Source organism: Nerophis ophidion, linkage group LG08, assembly GCF_033978795.1.
Source record: "Nerophis ophidion isolate RoL-2023_Sa linkage group LG08, RoL_Noph_v1.0, whole genome shotgun sequence".
In the NCBI taxonomy this organism is placed as follows: Eukaryota; Metazoa; Chordata; class Actinopteri; order Syngnathiformes; family Syngnathidae; genus Nerophis; species Nerophis ophidion.
Window position 1 is genome coordinate 67,172,311 of NC_084618.1, and position 15,131 is coordinate 67,187,441.

Genomic DNA, 15,131 nt, shown 5'->3' on the forward strand with positions numbered 1-15,131 from the left:
TGTGTGTTTCAGGGACTATGTCCCTTGCAGACTGTGTTATATATGTTGTGGGAACCAGCATTTTGGTAGCAGAAAGAAACAACCCTTTTTTGTGTGAGTGGGTGTGGCTGGGTGTGAATGGGGGAGGGAGGGGTTTTCTTTGGGGGGTTGATGCACTGATGGAAAGTGTATTTTGTGTGTTTTTGTGTTGATTTAATAAAAAAAAAAAAAAAGCCTTAATTCTGCGATGAGGTGGCGACTTGTCCAGGGTGTACTCCGCCTTTCGCCCGATTGTAGCTGAGATAGGCACCAGCGCCCCCCGCGACCACAAAGGGAATAAGTGGCAGAAAATGGATGGATGGATGTTTCTTTCAATTCGAATTTATGTAGCATCCATCCATCCATCCATTTTCTACCGCTTATTCCCTTTTGGGGTCGCGGGGGGCGAAAGATTAATTTTTTTTACTACCAAATTAAGTATTTTCTAGCAGTTAGAGATTCTTAGTCTGAGGCCGTACTTGCTGCTTCCTGGAGACATGACGCCCCCCTGAGAGCACCTCCTTTAAACACAGACGATGTTGGAGATATCACATATTCTCCCCAGCACCTGTTACATTGTGCTTCATAAATCAGTGAGGCTGCAAGGCAAAGTCCTTGGCTGTGCCCTCATTGTTGTTGTTGTGTGTCCCGCAGTCACGGCAGACCCCGGAAGGCGAGTTCCTGCCTCTGGACCAGTGCGAGCTGGACGTGGGCTTCGGCACCGGGGCGGACCAACTCTTCCTGGTGTCGCCGCTCACCATCTGCCACGAGATCAACAGCAGGAGCCCCTTCTTCGACCTGTCGCAACGTTCGCTTGTGAACGAGCAGTTCGAGATCGTGGTCATCCTGGAAGGCATCGTTGAGACCACAGGTTGGAGAAAAAATGTTTTTTATTAGAGATGTTCGACAATATTGGACTGACGATATTATCGGCAGATAAATGCTTTAAAATGTAATATCGGAATTTGTCGGTGTCTGTTTCAAAAAGTAAAATTTATGACTTTTTAAAACGCCAATAAACCTTAAAGGCTCTGCCTTGGCGTGCTGGACCAATCACATGATGTCTACGGCTTAACATACCCAAGTTAATGCAAGGCATACTTGGTCAACAGCCATACAGGTCACACTGAGGGTGGCCGTATAAACAACTTTAACACTGTTACAAATATGCGCCACATTGTGAACCCGCACCAAACAAGAATGACAAACACATTTCGGTAGAACATCCGCACCGTAACACAACATAAATCCAACAGAACAAATACCCCCTTTGCAGCACTAAATCTTCCGAGACGCTACAATATACACCCCCCCGATACCCCCCCACCTTAACCCCGCCCACCTCAACCTCCTCATGCTCTCTCAGGGAGAGCTTGTCCCAAATTCCAAGCTGCTGTTTTGATTCATGTTAAAAAAAAATGATGCACTTTGTGACTTCAATAATATCAATCAATCAATCAATGTTTACTTATATAGCCCTAAATCACTAGTGTCTCAAAGGGCTGCACAAACCACTACGACATCCTCGGTAGGCCCACATAAGGGCAAGGAAAACTCACACCCAGTGGGACATCGGTGACAATAATGACCCAGTGGGACGTCGGTGACAATGATGACTATGAGAACCTTGGAGAGGAGGAAAGCAATGGATGTTGAGCGGGTCTAACATGATACTGTGAAAGTTCAATCCATAATGGATCCAACACAGTCGCGAGAGTCCAGTCCAAAGCGGATCCAACACAGCAGCGAGAGTCCCGTTCATAGCGGAGCCAGCAGGAAACCATCCCAAGCGGAGGCGGATCAGCAGCGCAGAGATGTCCCCAGCCGATACACAGGCAAGCAGTACATGGCCACCGGATCGGACCGGACCCTCTCCACAAGGGAGAGTGGGACATAGAAGAAAAAGAAAAGAAACGGCAGATCAACTGGTCTAAAAAGGGAGTCTATTTAAAGGCTAGAGTATACAAATGAGTTTTAAGGTGAGACTTAAATGCTTCTACTGAGGTAGCATCTCGAACTGTTACCGGGAGGGCATTCCAGAGTACTGGAGCCCGAACGGAAAACGCTCTATAGCCCGCAGACTTTTTTTGGGCTTTGGGAATCACTAATAAGCCGGAGTCCTTTGAACGCAGATTTCTTGCCGGGACATATGGTACAATACAATCGGCAAGATAAGAAATATGGCAGTGCCATGTTGGCATTTTTTTTTTCATAATTTCAGTTGATTTGTTTTGGAAAACTTTGTTACAGTGTTTAATATATCCATCACAACAAAATTAGGCATAATAATGTGTTAATTCCACGACTGTATATATCAGTATCGGTTGATATCAGAATTGGTAATTAAAAGTTGGACAATATCGGAATATCGGCAAAAAAGCCATTATCAGACATCTCTAGTTTTTATCCATCCATCCGTTTTCTGTATCGCTGCTTCTTATCAGACTCAGCCGGAGATTGTCCCAGGTGAATTCCGGGTACACCATGTCCTGGTCAATTTACAGTCCTAATTAGCCTAATACAGTGATTCCAAACCACTGCGCCGTGGCAAATTAGTGAGCTGTGAGAAATCATCAGGTGTGCCACGGGAAATTAAAATGTCACGTAATTCACGACAAATAATGTATTATCTTAATTCTTGGCTCTTGTCCAGTGCGGCATAATGTCCATTAAAAGCTCTATAATAGATGGCAGCAGGTACATGAGTAACCTAATCCTTATTTCTGTATTACAGTAGTTCAACTAAAAAGGAGAAATATAACCGTTGGAGGAAAACTAAATTAAAACATTTGTATGCTCGTACAACATTAATTACCTTTATCATATCAGTATGAGGAATTAAATTATGGAATGGATTAAGTAAAGAAGTTAAACAATGTACTAGGGGTGTAACGGCACGTGTATTAGTATTGAACCGATTCGGTACGGGGGCTTCGGTTCAGTGCTGAGTTGTACTGAAGGAGTTTCCAGACGGACATATTAAGTAGCGTAAACCAGGGGTGCCCATTACGTCGATCGCGATTGACTGGTCGATCTCGGAGGGTGTGTCAGTCGATCTCAAGCCAGGCATTAAAAAATAGACATAAAAATGAGCAATCATCAATCATACCAAGACTTCACTTTCGTCAGTTGTTTGACATTCTCGGCACCCGAGGATCTTGTGAGATGACGCTGGCTGCTGCGAGCTCATATTTAAGAAAAAAATCACTAACAGGGCGGACGCAGAGAAACACATTTTATTTCTAGAGACTCCGTACCTACTGTCAAAACTCTAAAGACCGACTGCACAGTTCCTGTCTTCACCATAAAAGACCTGTTTCATCCTGCCTGTGCTAACAAAATAAGAGTCTCAGAAAGCTAGCGTGCACAAGCCAGCAAGCTACGGAGTTTGATGCCAATGTATTTCTCCCCCGCCCTCAGCGACCGCTTTCTCACTTGCTTGCCCACCCGCACACTCACTGACGTCACTCACCTGCTGCCAGACATTAAAGGGCCACACACATATGCTACTCTCATAACAAAGTGTTTAAAAAGGAATATGCAAGTTGGAAAAATGAGATGCCAAATCCAACCACTTTCATGTGGTATTGGACAGAAAGGAGGACTTTTTTTTTCCTCCATTTGAAAATGCGGAAGTTATCAGCACCACTGTCTAATTCCAATCAATGCAAGTCATCAGAATCAAATACACCAACTTATATTCTTGTCTTCATGAAAGAAAGGAATCTATGTGTGTTAAACATGCTTGTATTATCATTAAACACCATTAACTTGTTAACAAAAATGTCTTTTTCATAAATAAATAAATATAAATTATAAATAGGAATGAGGTAGATCTCCTCGACTTGGTCAATTGAAAAGTAGCTCACCTGCAGAAAAAGTGTGAGCGCCCCTGGCGTAAACAATACTCAAAATGCCGGACATTTGAGGCATTTATGAAACTCTGCCCTGCCAGCCCTGCAAAAGAGGACATGTCCGGTGAAAAGAGGACGTATGATCAGTAAGGGCTGTCAGGGCAGAGTTTCTTAAACGCCTCAAATGTCCGGCATTTGGAGTTATGGTTGCGTGTATTTTCAATGTACGTTCAGGGTTAAGAAGGGGTTAAAAACAAAACACATTGTGCGCCTAACAGCAGCATTCGTGAGGGAAGGGCAGAGACAGAGAGAGCGAGAGAGTTATGATAAACGCGCATGCGTCGCCAGGCTCTGTTCTTATCCATTGATTTTTCAGATTTATTTTTTTATTATCAATAGCTGGGGTGTCAAAAGTGTGCCCCGGAGGCCATTCGAAGCCCACAGCTTATGTTTTAAAGGCCCACGGCCCATTATAAAAATACTATTAAAATAAACAAAAACATAACAAAAGTGAAATAAAAAAGCTTGAAGGTTAAATATAATTTAGAAAAAGTTGCAATGTTGACTAATACAACAAAGCTGTTTTTTTTTCTTTCAAACTGTCATTGCTCAAAACATGATATTGAATCAAAATCAATGTTTTTATTAATTATTGACCTATCCAAGGTTCCCATTACTTCACATCAAATATTCCACTTAGACAAATATTTTTGGTGGAAGATTTTGCAAATTTTGTTAATAAATAACCCATAAATAAATGATAAATAGGTTGTACTTGCTTTTCTACCTTCAAGGTACTCAAAGCGCTTTGACACTACTTCCACATTTACCCATTCACACACACATTCACACACTGATGGAGGGAGCTGCCATGCAAGGCAGCACCCATCAGGAGCAAGGGTGAAGTGTCTTGCTCAGGACACAACCGACCCAAAAAATTATATTTTGTTGTTTTCTTACTGTACTGAAAATGAACCGAACCGTGACATCTAAACCGAGCTACGTACCGAACCAAAATTTCTGTGTACCGTTACACCCCTACAATGTACAGATATGATCCAGTTTAAGAAACTGTTCACATTAATAGTGCTTACAAAGTACCCAGAAGAATAATTATGCGAAACACCTTCAACCTTATTGAAAATGGGATATTTTTCATCTCAGTATGTTTACCATGACTGACTTAAATATCTATTTCAAGAATGGCTATTTTAATCATCCACTGATGTCATTGTGCTATAAAAAAGAAGTTAGTAAAGGAACGTATATATTTGACTTCTTTTCGGACATGTTGTAAAGAGAAATGATATGAAATTGTGTGATGTATTATGCAGTAAGTGTGTTCATGTTCGAAATGAACTAAAGAAAGAAAGAAAGAAAGTTCCTCGACTTGCAAGCTTAATTGGTTCTGTGACAAAGCTTTTATCTGGAAACACTTGTATTTCCAACGTCTCTCATTAAAATAAACTAAAATCAATTTATCTGGTGCTTGGCTCCCTTTTAAAAAGAAAAACTAACTTTAAGATAGGAAATGTTCGATAAAAACGATACAATAGAATGTACTACTAACAACTACATTAGTTTTAAAAAGTATTGTAATAATAATGTACAACATTTACCATGGAGAGTGGACTTCTTCTAGCTGCATCTCTGTCAAACACACCATCAGCAGCTTTTTTTTATTTTCATGCATAAATGTCCGCCGTAGAGATAATATTTCAACATCCCTGACTGGCGTAAGACTCCTTCTGCTTCAGTATGGTGCAGACTTCCAGAGATAGGCTCCAACTGCTTCCCCAAGTTAGCTACCTACATGCTTTGTCATGTTTTAAATGGTAAATGGGTTAAATGGGTATAGCGCTTTTCTACCTTTCAAGGTACTCAAAGCGCTTTGACACTATTTTCACATTCACACACACACAATCACACACTGATGGCCGGAGCTGCCATGCAAGGCCCTAACCACGACCCATCAGGAGCAAGGGTGAAGTGTCTTGCTCAAGGACACAACGGACGTGACTAGGTTGGTAGAAGGTGGGGATTGAACCAGGAACCCTCAGGTTGCTGGCACGGCCACTCTCCCAACCGGGTCATGCCGTCCTATGATTTATTTATTCTTTTAAGTCAACAAATATAATCCGCTTCTTTTTCTCAGCACTTTGGGTCACAATCACCTTCTTCTTTCCCATGGTTGGAAAACATAGTGATTTCCATCTCTAGCTGTAAGCTAATGCAAATAAAAAATATGTTTTGGCTGAATCTTACAGGGTTCATTGGGACATTTTCTACTTTAGGGGATATATATATATATATATATATATATATATATATATATATATATATATATATATATATATATATATATATATATATATATATATGTATATATATGTAGGTGTGGGAAAAAATCACAAGACTACTTCATCTCTACAGAACTGTTTCATGAGGGGTTCCCTCAATCATCAGGAGATTTTAATGGAAGCATTCACATACAATGGTTTATATAGAGCACAGAGTGGGTGGGTACAAGCAGGCGTAGGGTGTGGTGATTGGCTCATGTGTTACCTAGGAGGTGTTTCCGTCTATGGCGGCATGTTGAAATGATTTCACTGCGCTTGTTGAGAGATGATAGATCTGGATGATATATAATAAACAGTTTCTCTTTTAAGCATAGGTTGCATCTTTTATTACCACTGTTGTAAGGTGTGCTGGATGCAAGAATTTGCCATGTTATTGAATATTCAACATTATTGTCTTTGAGGTTCCAAATGTGTTTGCTGAGTTCTGTAGAATCCTGCAAAGTCTGGTTTCTAAAGGAGGCGTTGTGATTATTCCATCTTGTTTTGAACGCTCCGTCGGTTAATCCTACGTACGTGTCGGATGTGTTAATGTCCTTGCGTATTACCTTTGCTTGGTAAACGACTGATGTCTGTAAGCACCTTCCGTTGAGAGGGCAATCAGGTTTCTTGCGACAGTTACATTCATTATTGGTTTCAGAGTCGTTTAGTCTGGGGGTAGGCAGTCCTTTTGCAATTGCTTTGTTGTGGTTTGAAATGATTTGTTGCATGTTATTCATACAGCTGTAGCTCAATTTAATGTTGTTCTTGTTGAATATTTTTCTTAGGGTGTTGCCTTTGGGGAAGTGTTTGTCGATCAGAGTGAGGAACTTGCGGCCGATGTTGGTTGAGACGTCTTTGCTGAATGGCGGATTGTACCAGGTGATGTTGTTTCGTTTTCTGCTCTTTTTTGGTTGGTTTCCTGGGGTGGGTTCATAGGTGAGGGTGAAGTTGTATCCGCTTTCATCAAGTGCTTTCTGGTACGGGGGGGTTGCTTGGTCGAATTCAGCTTTGCTGGATGACAGCATCGATAGTCTTTTATTAATTCCGGTAGGTATTCTTTTCGTGGTGGTGGGTGGGTGGTTGCTGTCGTGGTGCACGTATTGGAGTGTTGTGTTGGGTTTCGTGAATGGTTGGTAGCTGTTATTTCTCAGGTTGAAAGTGACGTCGAGGAAGTTGACGGTTTGCTTGTTGGCTTCAACCTCATCATAGCCGCCGATAAAACCACAAACTTCTACAGAATGGACATACCAGAACATAACTCTTTACTGGACAAAAGCATCACCAAATCATACAAAAAAGCGCAACCCAACACCTTACAGAACATCCACCTGGAAAACAAGCGGATCGCAACCGAACTGGACATTGAGGACAGGGTGGACGCCACAGCCAACAAAGAAGCCTTCATCACATTGAAGGACCACAAACCCAACTTCGCAAATAACCCAACATGCCGACTAATAAACCCAACTAAATCCGAAATAGGAAAAATCAGCAAAATAATCCTGGACAGAATCAACGCAAAAATCAAGGACAAAACACCACTCAACCAATGGAGAAATACAGCAGCAGTAATCAAATGGTTCAACAGCATCCATGACAAACAACAACACAACTTTATCTCCTTCGACATCGAAGAATTTTACCCTTCCATCACGCAAGACCTACTGACCTAAGCACTAAACTTCGCCTCGGACTACGACTCAATCACAGGCAACGAAAGAAACATCATCATCCACGCAAAGAACTTCATACTCATCCACAACAGTACACCATGGCAAAAAAAGAACAATTCAACATTTGACGTTACTATGGGGAGTTTCGACGGCGCAGAAACGTGCGAACTCGTTGGGAGTTTCCTCCTCTCCCAGCTTGCTAGCCTCAACCTGAACCTTGGTATTTACCGTGATGATGGACTGGCAGTGTGCCGCGCCTCGCCAAGGAGCAGCGAGAACACCAAGAAGCGCATATGCCAAATCTTCAAAGAAAACAGCCTACGGATCACGATTGAAGCCAACAAGCAAACCGTCAACTTCCTCGACGTCACTTTCAACCTGAGAAATAACAGCTACCAACCATTCACGAAACCCAACACAACACTCCAATACGTGCACCACGACAGCAACCACCCACCCACCACCACGAAAAGAATACCTACCGGAATTAATAAAAGACTATCGATGCTGTCATCCAGCAAAGCTGAATTCGACCAAGCAACCCCCCCGTACCAGAAAGCACTTGATGAAAGCGGATACAACTTCACCCTCACCTATGAACCCACCCCAGGAAACCAACCAAAAAAGAGCAGAAAACGAAACAACATCACCTGGTACAATCCGCCATTCAGCAAAGACGTCTCAACCAACATCGGCCGCAAGTTCCTCACTCTGATCGACAAACACTTCCCCAAAGGCAACACCCTAAGAAAAATATTCAACAAGAACAACATTAAATTGAGCTACAGCTGTATGAATAACACGCAACAAATCATTTCAAACCACAACAAAGCAATTGCAAAAGGACTGCCTACCCCCAGACTAAACGACTCTGAAACCAATAATGAATGTAACTGTCGCAAGAAACCTGATTGCCCTCTCAACGGAAGGTGCTTACAGACATCAGTCGTTTACCAAGCAAAGGTAATACGCAAGGACATTAACACATCCGACACGTACGTAGGATTAACCGAAGGAGCGTTCAAAACAAGATGGAATAATCACAACGCCTCCTTTAGAAACCAGACTTTGCAGAATTCTACAGAACTCAGCAAACACATTTGGAACCTCAAAGACAATAATGTTGAATATTCAATAACATGGCAAATTCTTGCATCCAGCACACCTTACAACAGTGGTAATAAAAGATGCAACCTATGCTTAAAAGAGAAACTGTTTATTATATATCATCCAGATCTATCATCTCTCAACAAGCGCAGTGAAATCATTTCAACATGCCGCCATAGACGGAAACACCTCCTAGGTAACACATGAGCCAATCACCACACCCTACGCCTGCCTGTACCCACCCACTCTGTGCTCTATATAAACCATTGTATGTGAATGCTTCCATTAAAATCTCCTGATGATTGAGGGAACCCCTCATGAAACAGATCTGTAGAGATGAAGTAGTCTTGTGATTTTTTCCCACACCTACATATTGCGCTCTACCACGGTATCGAGCACTATTCTCTGGATAATCCAATCAAGACATATATATATATATATATATATATATATATATATATATATATATATATATATATATATATATATATATATATATATATATATATATAAATAAATTTAAAAAAAGAAAAAAAATATATATATACTGTATGTGTGTGTGTGTATATATATATATTTATTTATTTATTTATTTATTTATTTGTGTGTGTATATATATATATATATATATATATATATATATATATATATATATATATATAAACAAAAATAAATCACATGTCCACTGATGTTTAAAAACTCTACACTCGGAGTCTATATTACGTTGCCCAACCGATTTTGCCATTTTTTTCCCCCCTCCTGCACTAATTGACTAAAAGGGCGTGCACGTGATGACGTCATGTTATCGATGGGAAAATGCATTTCTAAACAATATGATTTGCCTGCGCGGCGAGGAGACCCTGAGAGTAACAAGCGGTAGAAAATGGATTGATGGATGGGATAGAAAGGACAGATTAAAAAAATTATAATAATAAAAAAATAATAATAAATGAAACTTTTTTATTTTTTTATTCAGGCCTACACTGCAAAAAGTCAGTGTTCAAAAACAAGAAAAAAAAATACAAAAATGAGGGGTATTTTACTTGAAGTAAGCAAAATTATCTGCCAATAGAACAAGAAAATTTGGCTTGTCAAGACTTTCCAAAACAAGTTAAATTAGCTAACCTCAATAAACCCAAAAAATACCTTAAAATAAGTATATTCTCACTAATAACAAGTGCACTTTTATTGGTATTAAAAAAAGAGACCTTTTTGCTCAATATGTTAAAAAATATTCTTAAATTAAGTAAATGCTAGTGCCATTATCTTAACATAATGATATGCGGTCGGCATCATGATTTTTTTTTTTTTTGCCATGCTTGAAGTAAGAAATTATGACTTTAAAAAAGTAGTTTTATACTTGTGAGTGTTAATGACACAACTTTGCATCAGTTGATATTCTAGTTTCAAGCATGTTTTACTTAATATAGCTCATAAAATCTTAGCAACAAGCTTTAATATCTTACTGAGATCACTTAGGACCAAAACCCTTAAAACAAGTAAAACATTCTAACATAAAATCTGCTTAGTGATAATAATTATCTTATCAGATAGAAAATAAGCAAATATCATCCATCCATCCATCCATTTTCTACCGCTTATTCCCTTTTGGGGTCGCGGGTGGCGCTGGCGCCTATCTCAGCTACAATCGGGCGGAAGGCGGGGTACACCCTGGACAAGTCGCCACCTCATCGCAGGGCCAACACAGATAGACAGACAACATTCACACTCACATTCACACACTAGGGCCAATTTAGTGTTGCCAATCAACCTATCCCCAGGTGCATGTCTTTGGAAGTGGGAGGAAGCCGGAGTACCTGGAGGGAACCCACGCATTCACGGGGAGAACATGCAAACTCCACACAGAAAGATCCCGAGCCTGGGTTTGAACCCAGGACTGCAGGACCTTCGTATTGTGAGGCACACGCACTAACCCCTCTGCCACCGTGAAGCCCCAAATATCATCCATATTTGAGATATTTAATCTTACTAAGATTTCAGTTTTTGCAGTGTACCCGTGGGCCGGATTTTGAACGCTGGCGGGCCGTAGTTTGGGGACCCCTGTTCTACACCAACTAACGGTGGGGATGCTTGTAACTCAGATTTTTGCTTGCAACTTAAATCCTAACAATCAGAGACAGTTCTAAGTTGCGGAGCTCTTAAGTTGAGTTACCACTCAAACACCATTTTTGGGGCGCTATATTAAACCATGACTTGATTACGGTCAAGAAACATGCATGTTTTTGGGACGTGGGAGGAAGTACCCGGGGAAAACCCACGCGAGCACGATGAGTACATGTTCCGACCAGGGATTGGCACCCCGATGCAGACGAGCTCCGCTGTGCTGCCAATTTGGAGCTTCATGTTTAAGTAATAACTTCCAAACCTCAATCTGTCTTTGTACGACATTTTTATCCAACATACGGTGCAATATTTAACAGAATGTTTAATTAATGGTGTTAAATAATGCCCGGCTCCATCTCTTGTCATGTTTTTTTTTTTTTATATGTATACATCAGTCTTTCTGTCTGTCTGGATCATTTTTTATTAATGGTTCAATTTCCCTGCATTTCAACTCATCTTCTTTGGTATTGGAAAAATTCCTCTCCATTTATGAGTGGTCTCCCCCCTGTGGCAGGTATGACATGCCAGGCCCGGACGTCGTACACGGAAGACGAAGTCCTGTGGGGACATCGTTTCCTTCCTGTCATGTCGCTGGAGGAGGGCTTCTTCAGGGTGGACTACTCTCAGTTTCACAACACCTTTGAGGTGCCAACGCCTCCGTACAAGCGTCAAAGAGCAGGAGGAGAAGTCATCGCTGACGACATCTAACCATCTCCCCGTGGCTCCTGCGTCGTCCTCCCCGCCGGCGGGTAACTGCGGACGAGGAAGCCGCCGGGGGAGGCTCCTTTCGGCGGACCACGCCGATCACGCGGAAGACCAGGCCGCCAAGCTGCCCAGCAAACTGCAACGCATGAGCTCCACCAGGGAGGAGCAACTGTGGCGGGGGGGTAAATCAGGGGTGGCCCTGCCCGGCGGGAAGGCCTCCAGCACGGGCGACCTGCCGCTCAGCATCCAGAGGCTGAGGTCCGGCTCCATCCCCGCCGCTCGTCATGGAGGACGCCAGGAGGAGCAGGTCCAGCTCCTGTCCTTGGATGGGGACGCTGAGGAGGCAGACGTGGATAAGCACAGACCGCCGTCGGCCATCAGCACCATCACCACCCAGAACCCGAGTTCCTTTGCCGGGGGGCGGCTGGAAGACAACTTGCCTGCCAAACTGCGCAGGATGAACGCCGACCGCTAACGCTAAGGACCAAACCTGAGACTTTATGGGCATTCTGAAACAATGAAATACTGTGATGTCACAACATTTAACTGCAGGTTTTATTTGCTTTTAGAAAGTCAAGAAGCCATTCGCCCACACATACCGCAAGTGGTTTTGATAGCTCGCCATCTGTCCTTCAACATTTTCATTTCCATTCACACACTTTCTTACGAGATTACATAGACTGTCAGTAAACAAAGCACCAAAGTGAGGCTGATGCCGACTGATTGTTTGCTAACCCTTCTTTTCTCTGCTTGGTTCGCCTTGGAAGGTCAAACTACTTTGTGGAATTCAGGATCAAGTACGATAAAGGGGTCTAAAACCACAATCAAAGATATATAAGCCTTGTTTGTCCGCTTAAGGAGCACCCTTAAGGTAGTGTTTTTCAACCCTTTTCGAGCCAAGGTACATTTTTTGCGTAGAAAAAATCCTGAGGCACACCACCGGCAGAAATCATCAAAAAACGAAACTCAGTTGACAGTGAAAGATCGTTGTCGCAATTGTTGGATATGACTTTAAACCATAACCAAGCATGCATCGCTTAAGCTCCTGTCTCAAAATACTGTCACATCACATTATTATTATTATTACATTATTTTGACTTTATTGCTGTTTTCCTCTGTGTAGTGTTTTAGTTCTTGTCTTGCACTCCTATTTTGGTGTCTTTTTCTCTTTTTTTTTTTGGTATTTTCATGTTGCAGTTTCATGTCTTCCTTTGAGCGATATTTCCCGCATCTAGTTTGTTTTCGCAATCAAGAATATTACAGTGTTTTTTTAATCCTTCTTTGTGGGGACATTGTTGATTTTCATGCCATGTTCGGATATACATTGTGGACCACGTCTTTGCTCCACAGTAAGTCTTTGCCTCGTCCAGCATTTTGTTTTTTGTTTTACTTTGTAGCCAGTTCAGTTTTAGTTTCGTTCTGCATGGCCTTCCCTAAATTTCAATGCCTTTTCTTAGGGCTACACACCTTTTGTTTATTTTTGGATTAAGCATTAGCCACCTTTTTACCTGCACACCGCCTCCCGCTGTTCCCGACATCTTCAAAAGCAATTAGCTACCGGCTGCCACCTACTGATATGGAAGAGTATTACATGGTTACTCTACCAAGCTCCAGACAGCACCGACACTCAACAACAACACATAATTTGCAGACTATAATTACTGGGTTGCAAAAAATATTTTGAACCCAAATAGGTGAAATTAGATAATCTCCATGGCACACTAGACTGTATCTCACGGCACACTAGTGTTGAAAAACACTGCCTTAAGGTAAGAAATAGCTCGTCCCTGGTTGGTACTCTCAAAGGTATTTGGAGTTGTTTAGGTTCTGGAAATCTTAAGAATCCAAAACAGGGTCCCGTTATGCATGAAGAAACAGATGTATAATGTAATTTAATCAATCAATCAATCAATCAATGTTTACTTATATAGCCCTAAATCACTAGTGTCTCAAAGGGCTGCACAAACCACCACGACATCCTCGGTAGGCCCACATAAGGGCAAGGAAAACTCACACCCAGTGGGACGTCGGTGACAATAATGACCCAGTGGGACGTCGGTGACAATGATGACTATGAGAACCTTGGAGAGGAGGAAAGCAATGGATGTCAAGCGGGTCTAACATGATACTGTGATAGTTCAATCCACAATGGATCCAACACAGTCGCGAGAGTCCAGTCCAAAGCGGATCCAACACAGCAGCGAGAGTCCCGTTCACAGCGGAGCCAGCAGGAAACCATCCCAAGCGGAGGCGGATCAGCAGCGCAGAGATGTCCCCAGCCGATACACAGGCAAGCAGTACATGGCCACCGGATCGGACCTGACCCCCCTCCACAGGGGAGAGTGGGACATAGAAGAAAAAGAAAAGAAACAGCAGATCAACTGGTCTAAAAAGGGAGTCTTTTAAAGGCTAGAGTATACAAATGAGTTTTAAGGTGAGACTTAATGAATACAAGGGCTCTCCATATGAAGTTCTCAGTCGCTTCCTGCTTCATCACCGACAATAATATATTGCCAGATTTCACCTAATAGTCCTTAGCAGCTCTTGTGATGCACAGCATTTAGTGGTGCTTGTCTTTTTGGGCCCAGGCACTGGGTTCAAACCCTGGACGGAGTTGAGGTATGGCAATGTTTATATGTTTTAAGACTGTTGAAATTGCCATATCGCACAAAACATTTTTAACAACTAACCCGTTTTAGTACAAAACATGCATCAAGTTAAATTCATGTTTGATTACAAAGTATAAAACTATTTTTTTAGCCTGATATGACATGTGGGTGGTACAAGACACTACTGTATATGAAATGTTCTCAATTTTTTCATGATGTTGTAACAGTATCATGAGTCTCTTTAGAAGCATCAAACTCATTTAGCGTTCTAAAAAGAACCCCCCCACCCCCACAAAAAAATTAAAACAGGCTTCGCTACACATCTTAAAGCAGTGGTTCTTAACCTTGTTGGAGGTACCGAACCCGCCAGTTTCACCGAACCCTTCTTTAGTGAAAAATAAAATGTTTTTTTCTTATTTTAATGATGTTACATATATTAAATAAATACTAATAAAGATATATTTTACAAACAGAAAGTTACAGGAATGTACACATGATCCCATGTTTACATCTCATTGTGCAACACGTTGAATGTTTTAGTAGTACCAAAATGCGATATCGGAAAGGGGTACAAATTATTTCCAACCCCACCTTGTACAGAGCTCATGAAAAACAATGTTTTTTTTTGGCATTGTAAGTGTGCTAAAATACTTGTATTAGAAAATAATCTCATGGAAATGATTGCTGTCATTTGGTTATAAC

General features: G+C 41.6%; 1 pseudogene; it reads left to right on the forward strand.

Annotated features, from left to right (window-relative positions):
- LOC133558276 (G protein-activated inward rectifier potassium channel 1-like) overlaps positions 1 to 13,479 on the forward strand; it is a 35,356-nt pseudogene extending 21,877 nt beyond the window's left edge.
- The last annotated feature ends 1,652 nt before the right edge of the window (positions 13,480 to 15,131 follow it).